This window comes from Molossus molossus, unplaced genomic scaffold, assembly GCF_014108415.1.
Source record: "Molossus molossus isolate mMolMol1 unplaced genomic scaffold, mMolMol1.p scaffold_m16_p_11, whole genome shotgun sequence".
Lineage (NCBI taxonomy): Eukaryota > Metazoa > Chordata > Mammalia > Chiroptera > Molossidae > Molossus > Molossus molossus.
Window position 1 is genome coordinate 94,649,377 of NW_023425346.1, and position 14,711 is coordinate 94,664,087.

General features: G+C 43.1%; 1 protein-coding gene and 1 pseudogene across 3 annotated transcripts in view; both read left to right on the top strand.

Annotated features, from left to right (window-relative positions):
* The first annotated feature begins 3,104 nt into the window (after positions 1-3,104).
* ACSL3 (acyl-CoA synthetase long chain family member 3) overlaps positions 3,105-14,711 on the top strand; it is a 67,329-nt gene continuing 55,722 nt past the window's right edge. For 2 of the 3 annotated variants that reach the window (XM_036254426.1, XM_036254428.1), the window contains exon 1: positions 3,106-3,293. The gene's annotated coding sequence lies outside the window, so the exon portion shown is untranslated. Of the gene's footprint in view, positions 3,294-14,711 lie in introns of all 3 variants that reach the window. The other variant, XM_036254427.1, reaches the window with a different exon arrangement.
* On the top strand, positions 5,655-7,319 carry LOC118625438 (annotated as a pseudogene).

Here is a 14,711-nt window from a genome sequence, read left to right on the forward strand (position 1 = left end):
GAGGCAGCCAGTTGATGTTCTCTCTCATTGATGTTTCTATCTCTCTCTTCCTCTCCCTCCCTTTCTTCTAAAATCAATAAAGAAAAAAATTAAAAAAAAAGAAAAAAAGGCTAGTAGGTTCTTAATCACTAAAGTGGAACAAAATTCAATTATTTTAAGTTGAAGAATGAACATACTGATAGAGTGTTCATGCAATCCAGTGTCACTGGTGACACAGATCCAGAAACGCAATCCCGCCAGACCTTTAAAGTCTAGAGAGGATGTGAGGGCATCCCACCATGATGCCTCACCCCAGGATCAACCATGCACATCCCTCCTGAAGCTGGTGCGGGTGGTGCAAAGAAGGAAATACAGGACCATAGGATTTGGCCACAAAACCTTTTAGAATTCTCCTGGTTATTTCTTGGAAAATTCCTTGAAATATACTCCAGTTTTTTGTTTTTTTTTTTAAACAAAAGGAACATGTGATCCAATCTGGCCAATGGGACTCGAGGAGCAGTTTGCTGTGAGCCTTCTGAGAAAGGGTTTCATTCTTAATAAGAAGTGGTGTTTAGGAAACATGTCCCAACTCTTTAGCCAGATGCTATTGTGTTTTCATGTGACACTTGAAACTGTGGCTGCTTTCTATGACTGTGATGTTGGAAGGATGAGGCCAAGGATGCTAAGAATGACAGAGTGAAAGATGGCAACAGCTCAGATCCTCATTGACATGGCGGAGTCCCTGGCCCTTCTTGGGCTTGCCCTGCCTTTGAATGGTCTTTATGTGAGGTAAATAAATGTCATAGTTTAAGTGTTTTTTGTTGTTGAATGTTCTGCTCCTTGAAGCCAGAGCCATCTTAACTCAAACATATGGTATCATATACCATCTCAGCTCCCCCCTGCCCTGCAATCCACTGGAAATAAAGAACAAAAATGTTCTGTTAAACTTATAAACATCAGCTTCTTCTTGGTTTTACGTTACAATGATTATGAAAAATATGGAGAGTCGTTTGCTATACAGTCAGACTATTTCTGTGATCCTTAGTGAAACAGATCATTAGGTATTCATGAGAATTACAAAGGCATTTCCCCTCAGTGCTTCTATGATTTGGAGAAATAACAGAACAATAAAAGGAATCTGCTGGATGTTTTCATTGAGTTGCCATTATAGCTTTCGAATTGAACTTTTCTAAAAAGAAGGAAAATGTAGCCAAATTCCATAACTCTCAAAAGCTCTAAATAAAAACAGAAATATACTGAAACCCTTTCTAAAAGAAAAGCAACTGCTCATGTATTATTTTATTTAAAAAACAAAACATCTAAAGACTAGAAATATTACATTTCAGTTTTGCCTAAGCGAACAAAATGAGAATTTTAATTTCAAGGAATATTTTCCTTTAAAAATATGTCAAATATGTACATTTATGTGTATGTATATATAGAAAATATATATGTGTGTACATATGCACCTTCACCTATTATTTTATAATATAGAAAGAGATAGTAAAGAAAAAAAAGAGAGGTAAGAAAGATGTTAATGAAGAAAGATGTTAAAATGTTGCTGGAATTTGACTAGTCTGCTTTACACTTATTGATGGAAAAATAAAGCTCAATATTGTTTTCCCACCCTTGAAAATTACTTATTTTTCTAGAGGCTTTTCCTGATCTTGGAGCTACCACTTCTAAAATGTACCTCTCTCTGGTGGTACCACCATTCTGGTGGTAGTCTTTCCAGGTAAGACATTTCATATTCCATTTATTGTTAAGGTGTATTCTTTGATAGTGTTTCGATAGATTAAGAAGCAACGGAATATGTAGTATCTTCCAGTGGAAGAACAGGTTGCCTGAGTCAGGTAGTCATGTTTTACTAGCTAAAAATTGGCCTGGGCCCGAGGTGAGTGAGCTTGCTTTGCTCTGTGTATCATCACCCCACCTAGTTCAAGTTCAGGCGGCTTCGCAGATTTTTGAGATTCTCCTGGGAATTGAGCCCCTGCTTTATAGCCTGAGGCTGGCTCAGGAAGGTCACCTTTCACCTACTTAACACAAAGTTTTGCATCGCAGCAGTGAAATTTACTAATTAAGTCGCTATTTCTAGCCCAATCACTATTTAAAAAAAAAAAATCAAAACTGTCCAAGTCTGTTTTATTTATTGTGCTATCAAATCTGATTTAACGTTGTAACTTTGTTCATAGACTGACTAAATACTATGTTGGATTAAAGAAAAAAGCCCTTACCTACTACTACTAGGGTAATGAACGTCGTTTTTCTTAGAGTGCACTGTAGTTGTCTTTTTAGTCTTTTGTGTTTTTTTCTTTTGTTTTGTTTTTTTTGTTTGCTTGTGGGGAGGCAGTCTACCAGCCCTTTAAGTCTTTTTTTCCTTACCATAGTGTCTAAAATGAGATATGATGGCACACTCTTAAAAATACAGAAACACTTTTAGATTCCTAAGAACGTCCAAAAACAATAACTCGGAGTAAACTTTATCCTTTGAAAACAAGTGCTAATCTTGCATAGCGAGTGCATTTAGGGGAGATGGGTTATTTGCTGGGTTAGGAGAGGCCCAAACCAAAGAAATAATAAAGAAACGTGCCTTGAATTTTTGAGCCCCTCTCGCTGCTGGCATTTCCAAACATCATTTTATTTGACAAAAATGTCAGAAATGTGTGCAAGAACAGGAGAACCAATCCAGTTAAGAATGAAAAGAATATACAAGTTATTTCAAGATCTAGACGAAGATTTACACAGCAATGACTGCGCTTTCAGTTCTCTTTTTCGGGGGTGGTCTTTGGAGGTACGGCCCTTTCAGCGAAACCCGGCTCCCCTCCTCCCCACGCGGTCCCCTCGCTCTCGGTCAACCCCGTTCCCGCCCCGTGGCGGCTGCGGCTGCGGCTGGGCTGCGTCCGCCGCGGCTCCGCCGAATGACCCGTAGTAACCCCGCTCCGCCCCGGGCCGCCCGCGTCGCGCTCTCCGGCCGGAATTCGATAGGCCGAGCCCCGCACGCGCCACCGCCCGCGGGCCAATGGGCGGCGGCCTTTCTGCATATGCAACAAGCGCCGGCCTGGGGAGCGCGTCCCGGGCGGTTCAGCTCAACAGACGCTGGAGTGCCGCGCCGGGGAGGGCGCTGCAGTTGTCACCGCAGCCGGGGCCGGGGGAGCGGCGACGGCGGACAGAGCAGCAGACGGTCGCCTCCGCGCAGTGCGGCCGCAGCGGCTGCGCCACGGTTCCAGGAGGCGGCGCCGGGACCTGAGAGCTCTGGGGGCGCCGCCAGGCCTGCGTGGGCCCGAGGCCGCAGGAACCGGAGCCCCGGCATCGCGGTGAGTGCGCGCCCGTTGTGGGAGCGGTGGGGGCCGGTTGGCGGTGCGGCCTCCGCGTGCGGCGGGGCTGGACCCGAGGGCGGCCCCTGCGTGGAGGAGGAACGCGGCCGGCCGGGGGGGACCCCCGACGTGGCCGGGGAGCCCTGCCCGGGGGGTGTGTGCGCAGGCGGCCGCCAGGTCCCGAGCTGGCCCGCGGCGCGGGGACAAGTTGCGGGGCAGAGTGGGGAGCGCCGCGGCGGGTCTAGGAAGCCGGTGACGTGAAGCCCGGGCCGAAGCGCCCACGTGAGCGGCATGGGGTGGGCGGGGGCCCGGGACCGGAGACGCGGCGCTGCCCGGGGGAGGAAGGATGCACGGGGTCTCCCGGCGCTTTGGGGGAGGGGCGGGGCGGGGCGGGGTGGGTCGGGGCTGGTAATTTGGCTTTGGTGGGCTCTGACGTGGTCCCTGGGAGGAAACTGAGCCCTGCGATTTCGGAAACCATGCTGGAGGGGTGGGTGGGGGTGTCTGGCTGTGCAGCGTGTGAAGAAATTGGGTGTGGGAGGTGGGTCGACCTCGGTACTTGTTCTGGCCACGATCTGTGGTAGTGGGACTGAGATGAAGACTGATGGACGTTTTGGGGTCGAGAGAGAGTTGGTTTATACTTTTCCCTAAGTGCGTTTTAATTACATACCAGTGATAGAAGGGATAATAGCATCGAGGGCCTGCTTACTGCCAGAAATTCTGGGGGTAGGTGTTATCAGGCCCGTTTCATAGGTGAGGAACCCCAGGGAGTGAGTCATTGAACTGGTTTGCCCAGTCTGGTTTTAGAAAATGTGCTCTACTGTATATGTGACCCCTCAAAAATAGAAAGGTTGGAACAACGTTTTTAAAATTATATGGAAGCTAGAGAGGGAACAGGCGTTGTGAAAGTGATTGCAGTTGAATAAAATGACAAGTAGCTGACATTTATTGAGCCTTTATTATATGCCAGGCACTGTACTACCAGCTTTATGCATGGTGTCTTTGTATTGTTAACAACCCTGAAGGTGGTTATTCCCATATTGCAGCTGGAGAAACCGCAGTCTGGACAGGTTAACTTGCCCCAGATCACACACAGCAAGTGGTAAGAGAAGCCAGGATTCAGAGCACCCTGTCTAAAAAGCCAGAGCTGTCACCTCTAACCACTATGTTATGCTGCCTCTCCTTGGTGGCTGGCTGAATAGTTGCCACAGTGGATTTTTGTTTGGGTCGCTAGGAGAACTGTGGTTTTGTGATATAGTCTCTTTCATGGTCATCACAACCTTTTCTCTTTCCCCAGATTAGTCCCCAGAGTTGAAGGGAGCTTCTGAATTTCTCCCTAGGTGTTTTAGAAGGTTATTACTGGGAAGAGGTGTTGTGACATGGGGATCTGTTGCACAGACTTTATTCTTTTGTTTTCTGGCATCTTGCTGTGCAGTTCTCACCCTTAGGGATGAGTAAGGCTTTTGTAGTCACTCTAGCATTTTCTCATCAGGCTTTTTCTGGTTTCTCTCTTCTACAAAAGAGGGTTGATTCAGTGGGATGGCAGTGTTGTTGGGTGTAGGGCAGAGAGTTCCATGTTATGTAATGGTTGATATGATAAGTCACGTAGTGCCTTTGGGTCTCAGTTACTGGATTTGTAAGACATTTGGGCTGGATGGTTTAAAGCTGAGGTATTCTGTGAATCTAAAATGTCCTCTTTGAAGGAAAGAAGGATAGATGAAGGATGGACAGATTATGGGGAAAATCATGCACTGTCTGGTTTCGGGGAGTCAGATCTTAAAGCCTCAAGTTCTTTCTCATTGCTTAATATGCTTCTCTACTGTCTGGTTCTGCTTACATGATTAGTTCATTTCACATTCAATTAATCGCTCTGCAGACCCCCCCTTCCCCCTTTTTTTACCTGTTTCTTATTCAGCAGAGCCTTTTAACTCCTGTTGTATGTCAGGCACCATTGTAAGGTGCTGGGGTACAGTAGTGAACAGAATTGGTGGGATCCTTGACTTCACTGAGGAAACCAGAAAACCATCATGAAGTAAATCATATGAATAAGTATATAAGTACAAATTAGGGTGTGTAGTGAAGGAAAAATAGTGTGTGAATGAAGATTGTAATGAGGATTGTGATTTTGATGGAAATCTTGTGTAGACAGTTTTTTGAACTGGTATCATGAGATTTTCCTAGAATGACAATCTTGCATTCTGAAGCTGTAAGTAAATGTACTTGATGAGTTTGAGAACTTTTAAGCAGCATTTTATTTCACGATATTTGTTCCTAACCAGAATGTCATTCTCATTGCAAGATATGAAAATGAGATAGGGAACTTTTTAAAGTAGCCATTCTGTCTACCTTTAGGGTACTTAAAACTTAAATATTTCTGTAATGCTCAAGTTTTTCCCCTCTCAGGTCTTCTTGACCCCAGAACCTAAACTTACAACCACGGCAGTGCTCTATGGCTGCCCAAGTGGCCCTTATCTCCATGATCCACTTCTACTTGGGCTTTCGATCACTGCTCCTGGAGCTGTGGCCTTGCCAAGGTCTGAAGAAAACAATGTGCTGTGTGCTCAAAGGTACTTGGAAATGTTTTATGGCTTAAAGGAGGAGAGAATTCCAATAACCAAAATGAAAGTCAGTGAGAACTACATGGAGAGTAAAATTAAGGAAATGCAACAGTTCTTGGGACTAAATGTGACTGGGCAGCTGTCAAACCTAATCTGGACACGATGTACAAATCTTGATGTGGAATACCTGATGTTCAACTTTTCAAGTCAATGACAAGTAAGCCAGTATGGAAGAAACATTTTCTTACCTACAGAATCACTAATTATACTCCTGACATGAAGCATGAGGATGTTGAGTATACTATCCACAAAGCTTTTCAAGTGTGGAGCAATGTGACCCCCCTGAAATTCAGAAAGATTAATGCAAGTGAGGCTGACATTATGATACATTTTGCACTTGGAGCTCATGGAGACATCAGTTCTATTGATGGCACAGGTGGAATTGTAGCTCATGCTTTTGAACCTGGACCTGGTATTGGAGGGGATGCACGTTTTGATGAGACTGAAATGTGGACTAAAAGCTATAAAGTAGGCACCAACTTGTTCCTAGTTGCTGTTCATGAGTTTGGCCATGCTTTGGGCCATTTCAAAAATCAAAAGGCCATCATGTTCCCCACCTATACTTACATTACCCTCAACCCATTTCGCCTCTGCTGATGATATTCATGGCTTTCAGTCTCTCTATGGAGATCCAGAAAAGCATTAACCCACATCAAATGCTGACATTGTAGAATCAGCTTTCTGTGATCCCTATTTGAGTTTTGATGCTGTCACTACAGTGGGAAATAAAATCTTTTACTTTAAAGACAGGTTTTTCTGGTGGAAGCTTCCGGAGAATCCAAAGACCAGTGTTAGTTTAATTTCTTCTATGTGGCCAACCATACCATCTGGTATTCAAGCTGCTTATGAAATTGGACCCAGAAGACAAGTTTTTCTTTTTAAAGATGATAAGTACTGTTTAATCAGCAATTTAAGATGACAGCCAAGCTATCCCAGGAGCAACATTCTTTGGGCTTTCCTGGTTTTGAAAAAAAAAAATTGATGCAGCTGTTTTTAACCCACTTCTCTGTAAGACCTACTTCTTTGTAGATCATCAGTATTGAAGGTATGATGAGAGGAGATAACTCATGCATCCTGGTTATCCCAAATTGACTGTTGTACACACCCTGGGAATTGAGCCTAAAATGGATGCAGTCTTCTATTATAATAGATACTACTGTTTTTACCAAGGATCTAACCTACTTGAATATAACGTCCTAACTAATTCTGTCACCGAAAGACAGAAAAGCAGTGTTGACTTTGGTTGTTAGGAATGGTATGGTTACTGGTGTTTGCCAAGTTACTTCAGTTTAATAAGCATTTATTGCATACTTGTTATGTGCCTAGTGTAACATTAAATAATGACATAGATAATAAAATAAGGTAAAATCTGTAGACCACAGATAAACCATCATATAGATGATTATACAAAATACGTAAGATTTTTTTTATTAAAAAAACCCTCATTGTCTATTTTTACTTGATTTTGCAATAAAGTTTGAAAATAGGCAAGTTGTGTTTGCTTTGACTACTTATTTAAAGCCATCTGAATCCTTGGTCTCATGTCAAGAAAACATTCTTCAGACTGTATCTTACTCCATGGAGCACCTATAGGGTCTCACAATATGGGCCATGCAATTGCTGTGTGACCTTGGAAAGAAATTAAATCTTAGCTTCCTTAAAAAAAAGTTTTTTTTTCCTTTCAAAATGAACTGTCGGAAAGCAAGAATTTTTATGTGAGACTTGGACTTGAGGGTGGGATTTGGATGTTTTCAGAGAAGCCAGGCCCGAAAGGCGACAGGATTTTCTAACTTTAGATAAGCAGCATTGTAACTATCAAAATATCCAGTATAGTTTACACTTTACAGAGTGATTCTCACCCCTTAGGAGATAAAAAGGATGACATGATTAGGGAAATATAAGCTGTTAAATATATGACTATTTCAGTTGAACATATATTAAGCCAATACAAATAGTTTATTGCAGTACATTTACTAAAGGCCATCTGCATGCAAAGCATTGTGCTATGGGGAATAAATAAAAAGATGAATTTGAGAAAGTCCTTGCTTTCAAGTTTTCATTTTAATAAATACTAATACTCTGATTTAAGTACTATCATGTTTATCAAGTACTATATGATTATCTTTAGAGCCTTATATCCTGAGTAGAAACATTGAGAAAAGGGAGATTTAGAGGTAAACTCTCAGACATGGTGATGTAGTGTCAGAAGGGGGAAGGAGATGTTGAGTGATTACTAGTTTACTGATTTGGAGCTACCAGTGTAGAGGTGATGGCTGAAATCTGGCATTGGTGAGATTACCTTTGCAGAGACTAGAATAAGAACAGGAGGAGGGCCCTGGCCGGTTTGGCTTAGTGGTTAGAGCGTCGGCCTGTGGTCCAGAGAGACCCGGGTTCGGTTCCCGCTAAGGGCATGTACCTCGGTTGCAGTTTGTCCCCGGCCCTGGTTGGTCGTGCGGGTGGCAGCCACTCGATGTGTCCCTTTCACATCGATGTTTCTCTCTCTCTCTCTTCCTCTCTCTCCCTCCCACTCTATCTGTACAAAAAATGGGAAAATGTCCTCAGGTGAGGATGAAAAAAAAAAAAACAGGAGGCGGCCTGGGATGGAGCTGGGGAGAGGAGGCTGAGCTTGCAAAGGAGACCTGAGGAGTGGCCAGGGAAGTGAGAGGACAGCCAGAAGCAGGTGTCCCTGCAGCCAAGGTAGGAAGCTGTTAATACTGTGGAATGAGCCTGCGAGAGGAAAACTGAGTACCATTCGTTGGATTTAGTGACTGGGAAGGTGTGAGTTGAGAGGGAGAAGTTGAATACAGATGAGGAAAGTGTTACTTGTTAGAACAAAGTTCCTGAGAGGTTGGGAGGGAGTGGGATCCAAAGCACAGGCTGGGAGGAGGGACACCTCTTCTGAAGTAACAGGAGACGGGCCTGTCTCTGACCTGACTCAAATCAGTACCTTATCACGGACCCTGAGCAATATCCAAAAAGTTGCCAAGAACTGTTCAATTCTTATAAAAATCAGCCCAGTTTTAGTTTACTCATGACAGTGTTTTTAGAACACCATACTACAGAAGCATTTTTCTCTCTTCTTCCTTTCTTCCTCCTAGTGCTGTCCTTTAATTGATATACCAAAGTCTGCACATATTTAATGTATACAGTTTGATGAGTTTGGACATGCATACATCTGCGTAATCATCACCACAATCAAGGGGGTAGACATATTAATCACCTTCAAGTTTCCTTGTGCCTCTGTTTTTTTTTTTTTCCTTTTTGTTTGTTTTGTTTTTCTCTGACCTTCAGACGTAATTTTTTGGTAAGTAGTAACATGGTATTCTGAATCTGGTGTGTGAAAAAACCCATTGTATAAATAAAAGTGCACATCATTTAAAGGGGACTAGGAAATATTAATCACTTAAGGACAAGAGTATTCAAGCTGTATGAAGATGTGTACCAGATGTAGTTAATGTTGAGTTAGCAATACAGAGGACATAGTAGCCATGGAAAGATCAGCTGAGCAAAATGAGACATAGGTTGGATTTGAAAGAAGAGCTGAGTTTGAGGAAGGTACTCAAAGGGGGATGTCCAGGGCAGTTGGGGAAGAGCAGCATTGACAGGAAAAATTGAGGCATCACCTGTTTTGGGAGACCAGGGAAGCTATGAGGATAAATCACATTCCAGGAGAGAAGCAAAAAACAAAGGTTTGGAGGACAAATACAGCTAAGTTCTGACATAAAGTCATTTATTTATTGATTCCTTCAACTCTGAAAGTAATTGTTGAATGGATGGAAGGTCCTAGGAATGGAAGGTCCCAGACGAAGCAGCCAGAAGGTGAAGAGAACCATGTAGGCTCTGAGTTGTTACAGGAAGGGTATTTGGTTTCTGGACAAGTTGTTTCTAATCCTGCAGCTGTGACTGTCACAGGGCATTGCTTTGTGGCACTGTGTACAACAGGCCCGGCAGTGTGGCATTGTCCTGGACATTTAGCCTGTCTGAAGCTCAGTTTCCTTATCTATAACACTTTTTTTCTTTTAAACTTGATTGTTGATATATTACAGATGTCCCCCCTTTTATTCCCATTGACACCCCCTCCTCCCCACTCCCGCCCCTCTCCTGTCTTCCCTATGCTACTGTCTGTGTCCATTGGTTATGCATATATGCATATAAGTTCTTTGTTTTATCTCTTCCTGCCCTCTCTCCACACTTCCCTTTGAGGTTTGTCAGTCTAACAACCAATTTGTATTTCTTAATCCCTTAAGTTTTTCCTTAAAAAATTTTTTTTTCTTTATTGATTTGAGAGAGAGAGAGAGAGAGACATCAATGAGAGAGAACATTGATTGGCTGCCTCTTGCATGCCCCTTACTGGGAATCGGGCCCACAACCTGGGCATGTGCCCTGATCAGGAATCAAATCGGCGAATTCTTCGTACATGGGTCAATGCTCAACCACTGAGCCACACCTGCTGGGCCCTTCACCTTTCTCATCCCTCCCTCCAACTCCCCTCCTATCTGGCAACCAACAAAAAGTTCTCTATGTCTGTGAATCTGTTTCTGTTCTGCTTGTGCGTTTTGTTTGTAGATTCAATTGTTGATAGATATGTATTTATTGCCACTTTATGGTTCATATTTTTGTTCTCTCCTCCAAAAAGACCCTTCAACATTTCATATAATACTGGTTTGGTGGTGATGAACTCCTTTAGCTTTTTCTTGTCTGGGAAACTCTTTATGTGTCCATCGATTCTAAATGATACCTCTGCAGGATAGAGTAATCTTGTTTGCAGGTCCTTGCTTTTCATCACTTTAAATATTTCTTGCCACTCCCTCCTGGCCTGCAAAGTTTCTTTTGAGAAATTAACTGACAGCCTTATGGGAGCTCTGTTGTAGGTAACTAAATGCTTTTCTCTTGCTGCTTTTAAGATTCTCTATCTTGAACTTTTTACATTTCATGATGATTTGTCTTGGTGTGGACTTCTTTGGGTTCATCTTGCTTGGGACTCTCTGTGCTTCCTGGACTTGTGTGTCTGTTTCTTTCAACAAGTTAGGGAAGTTTATCTGTCATTATTTTTTCAAATTGGGTTTCAATTTTTTGCCCTCTCTTTTCTCCTGGCACTCCATGATGTGAATATTGTTTTGCTTGTAGTTGTCCCAGAGACTTCTTACACTATCCTCATTTTTTTTGAATTCTGTTTTCTTTTTACTATTCTGATTGGGTGTTTTTTGCTTCCTTATATTCCAAGTCGATGGTTTGTTTCTTGGCTTCATTTGCCCTACTATCAATTCTCTGTAAATTATTCTTTATTTCAATCAGTGCATCCTTCATGTCTGGTCCTTTTTTATGTTCTTGAGGTCCTCACTAAGTTCCTTGACGTTTTCACTAAGTTACTTGAAATTCTTGCTAAGTTCCTTGAGCGTCCTTATAATCAGTGTTTTGAACTCTGCATGTGTTATATTGCTTATCTCTGTTTCATTTAGTTCTTTTTCTGGAGTTTTGTTCTGTTCTTTCATTTGAGACATGTTTCTTTGTCTCCTCATTTTGGCTGCCTCCTTGTGTTTGTTTCTATGTATTAGGTAGTTGCTATGTCCCTAGGCTTCATAGGGTGGTCTCTTGAAGTAGGTGTCCTGGTAGGGTTCAGTGGCACAGCCTCCCTGATCACCCCACCTGGGTCCTCGAGGTGCACCCCTCGTGTAGACTGTACACCCTTCTGTTATAATTGAGTCTTGGTTGCTGTTGGCACATCAATGGGAGGGATTTACTCAGGCTAATCAGCTGCTAGGACTGGCTGTGCCCACTGGCCTCTGACTATCTTGGAGGATCAGCTGTGCAGGGTCCCACCACACAGACCAAGACTTACTTCAGCACTGGTCGGTTTGGCTCACCAAAGAGTCATGGGTTTGATTCCGGTCAAGGGCACATAACCTCGGTTGTGGTTCGGGTTCTGGCCCTGGTTGGGGTGGTGCGGGAGGCAACCAGTCGATGTGTCCCTCTTTTTCCTCTCTCTCTCCCCCTTCCCTCCCATTCTACCTGAAGATAAATGAAAAGAAAAGAAAAACAAAAAGCCTCGGGTGAGGATTAAAATAAAAAGACATACTTCAGCAGGGCTTTATTAGCCACTAAGTGCACTCCTTGAGTGTGTTGCTTGTGGAGGTGGTTGAGTGGTGGTGCTTTGACGTGGTCTGAAGCTGTGCACTGGGTGTGCTGGCTCTGGGGCAAGGTCAGCCATTGCCTGTGTTCTATCCAGGTCCACCAGGTATAAGCAACAACGCCATCTGCAGATGGCTGCTACTTGTGCTGGGCTTGGAGGTGTCCAGGCAAAGCCAAGTTGTGAACGAAGGCTGGCTGCTTCTAGTGCCAGGCCTGGGTCTTCTTAGTGAGAGGTAAGAGGCTCTCTAAGGCCCAATGCTGAACTTTGAGAGAACTTAGGAAAATCTGGAGCAGGAGCCAAGGTAGGCCAGTCCTGTGGTAAAGTCACTGGAATTAGCTTGAATGGGCCCAAAAGTTGGGTTGCTGGGTCTCAGGAAATCACCAGGGCGGGGCAAACAGTGTGAGCCAGGTTGCTGGAGGTCCCATATATGGTACCTGTCTGCTGGCCCCATGGGGGAAGGGCTCACCAAAGGAACGAAGGCCTCCACTTCAAGTCTGTCCGGGACAAAGCTGCCTCTCCAGCTCTCACCCCGATGCCATGCAAGTCAGTTCTTCCCAGCATGTCTCTGGCGCCTTTCAAGCTGTCTCCCCCATGCTAGAGCCTGGAGGGAGCAAGTTGGAGTAAGTCTGACCACGTGAGCTCTTTAAGAGGAGCTGCCTGGAACTCTAGCAGCCTCAGCCTCCCTCCGCCTCAATTCCTGCTGGGTTTTCCAGCCAGAAGTTATGGGGACTTCTCTTCCTGGCACTGGAATCCTGAGCTGGGGGGCCTGGTGTGGGACGGGGACCCCTCACTCCTCAGGGAGGACCTTTACAGCCCAGGTATCCCTCCTGATTTTTATCCACCACACGTGGTGCTGGATCAGCCAGTCTGTGCCTCCGCCCTTCCTACCAGTCACGGTGGCTGCTTCTTTGATTCTGTAGTTGTAGGACTTCCATTCAGTTCGATGTCAGGCGGTTCTGAAGGATGGTTGTGCTGTAGTTCAGTTGTAATTTTGATGTGGTTGTGGGAGGAGGGGAGTACCTGACCGTAAGTTGTAATACTTTCTTGCTCAACCGAGTTATAATCTGCTTCTCCATCAGTGTTCCTTTTATTTTACCTTCCTTCCACTTCTTCATTTTACTTGGCTCAGGCTTTTTATTATCTATACCATACTTATTTCTTAGGTTTCTTTGAAATTTTATTAGATAGCTTTGTGCATTTCCCCCCTGTGTGTTCATTGATGTGTTTATTACTTGGAATTCACTGGGGTACTTGTATGGATTTTATTAGATACTAATTACCATGTTGCATAGATAGCCTTAATCTCTTAAACATTATTTTAGTTCTAAATTGATTTTGTTCGTATATAACTGTTCATTTTTCTGCATCGATGTTTCTGAGTTTTAAAATATTCAGTATCATTTTGGCCAAAATTATAAAAAGTTCCTACTTCAATCACAAAAGTTTCTTATTTCTACTTATTTTACTTTTATTGGGACTGGAGTGACCCTCATTGTGGACCTTGACTTTGTCTTTTTATACTGTGAGACTAAAACCTTCTCTTCCCCTTGGAGACTGGCTTGATCTCTGGACTTGATATCTCCTGTTCGGGGGAAGAATGGGATAAGGAATTTATTTTACTTCTATAGAAAACCAGAATGAACCAGACTGAATTAATTTTAGAACTTTACTTGACATAACTGTTATATAAACAGAATTATTAATTGAAACTGTACCACATGGACCATAGTACATGGACTCATTTTTTACACATTCACGATTAATATTTTCCTTTTGTATTATGACTTTCCATATTGTTCATCTGTTAGAGTCTAAGATTTTGTATTCATTACTCACTCTGAAACTCGGTCTGACTTAAAGACTGATGCCTGTTTGGACAGCATAGTACCTTCCTTAAAAATTCAGAATGCTTAGTCTGTATATATCACTTTCCGAGGTGTAGTAAGAATACCTGTTCTCTCCAACAACATCTTAGGGTGGGAGAGTTGTGGGAGGCAGTGGCTTCAGAGAGGTAGTGTAAGGAGAGGTTGGTGTGGTCCAGAGGAATGACAATGGGCTTGAGCTTTGTGACCACACTGGTGTCTGAATTTCTAAATCTGGTTCTACCTCATTCTAGTTTTGTGACCACAGAAAATGAACCTCCAAGCTTCAGTTTCTTTAGGATAAGGATGACGTCTGTCTTATAGGGTACATGTGGCTGGGGTGTGTATACAACCCATCTCTGGGTGCTGGAAGAAAATGTTAGAAATTTTAATTCTTTAAACAATTTCTATATTTTATGTATGATATGTAGTATTTACAGTATGCTAGAATAATAGTATATATACACAATATTGAAGGCACAAAATTTGGAATGCCAACAGTTTTTACCAAAAGGTCTTGTGACCCTTCAAGTTTTGAGACGTGAGCCAGTAGATGAAAGCTAGGTCCATGCTTGGAGGCTTATTAGTTTGGGGCAGCTTTAGAGATGAATTAAGTGTGGGATGGGGTTGAAGAGCTCGGGTTACTTGGTTCTGGGAAATGAATTGAAGGGTACTGGATTTAGGGAACTTTTTTCTGAGAGTTCATCTGAAAAATAGTGGACATAGTAAAACTGGCATGTGTAATATTTGAATTACTTTGTGATTCTTAAGTTGTATATTCTTAACTATATCATGTGTTAGAAGATTACAT